The following is a 1,132-nucleotide window of genomic DNA, read 5'->3' as shown; positions in this document are numbered from 1 at the left end:
ATTAGTCCAGGACTGGTCTGGGCAAATTGGGAGTGGTAACTAGATATGGGGAGCAAGAGAGAGAGAGGTGGCACAAAATAGTGATGACATGTTTTGAGCTTGGTACCTGAAAGAATGATAGCATCATTAAAATAGCTAAGAACAGGAAAAGGTAGGTTAAAGAGGGAGGATGATGAGAAATAAGTTACATTGTTAATTATGAAGTGTGTTTTCAATTAGCTCAATATTATTCAGGAATGACACCCAAAGAGATATATTCAGATAGGTGACAAATGTTTTGCAGTGATGGCATCAGAGGGGAAACGTTGTCAGCTCAAAGGAGAGTTGGTTTATTCCTGTCATCAAACAAGCCTATTACCAAAACCTGACCAGAATTTGTGAATAATAAAGCTTTTCTTGCTGTCCAACAGCCTGTTTAAAATGAACCATTATTTTAATAGGCAGTTTAAGGTCATTAATGACTTTTATATCAAAATTAACTCATAGTTATGCGAGAGAATTTAGTAATAATTAAGTAGTGCTAATGGAAAAAAAAAAAAAGGAAAGGCCTATTTGAATCATCAAATTGACAGAATATTTTTTTTTGCCTACTCTGCCTTAGTTACATAGATCTTCAAATGCTACTGTTATGTTAAACAAATTTAGAAGTTAAACTGGTTCTGTAATCCAAGCACATAATTGTGACATTTAATTTTTGTTGTTTTTATCCTTAAATTATATTGTGAAATAAGGGTTTTGCCTTAGAGTTTTGATTTGTTATGCTTGTACCAGTACAAGGAGAGCGGCAGAGAAGACCGATTAGCAATGAAGCTTTTTAAGTTCTTTGAAAGTAGTAGGCAATTGGTTGAGTCAAAGTGACCTAAAATGGAGTGACTGTTCTCAGGAATTTCCTAAAATTCTTTCTTGAGGAAGGAATTGTAATTGCCATGTAAAGGATGCTGCTATTTAAAATTAATTACAAAGATATGCCTACAAATAAGAATCACATTGGAGAACTATGAATGTTTTCACTTAACCTGATTTTTTTTGAGAAAGCTAACCATAAATAGAATGTAATGCCAAGAAAAACCACAAGCCTCAAATTATTTCAATGGTAAATGCAAGTACAGTAATTTGATTAGTATTAGCATGA

The sequence above is a fragment of the Choloepus didactylus genome, chromosome 9, assembly GCF_015220235.1.
Source record: "Choloepus didactylus isolate mChoDid1 chromosome 9, mChoDid1.pri, whole genome shotgun sequence".
NCBI classification, from domain to species: domain Eukaryota; kingdom Metazoa; phylum Chordata; class Mammalia; order Pilosa; family Megalonychidae; genus Choloepus; species Choloepus didactylus.
Note: the sequence above shows the minus strand (reverse complement) of the source record.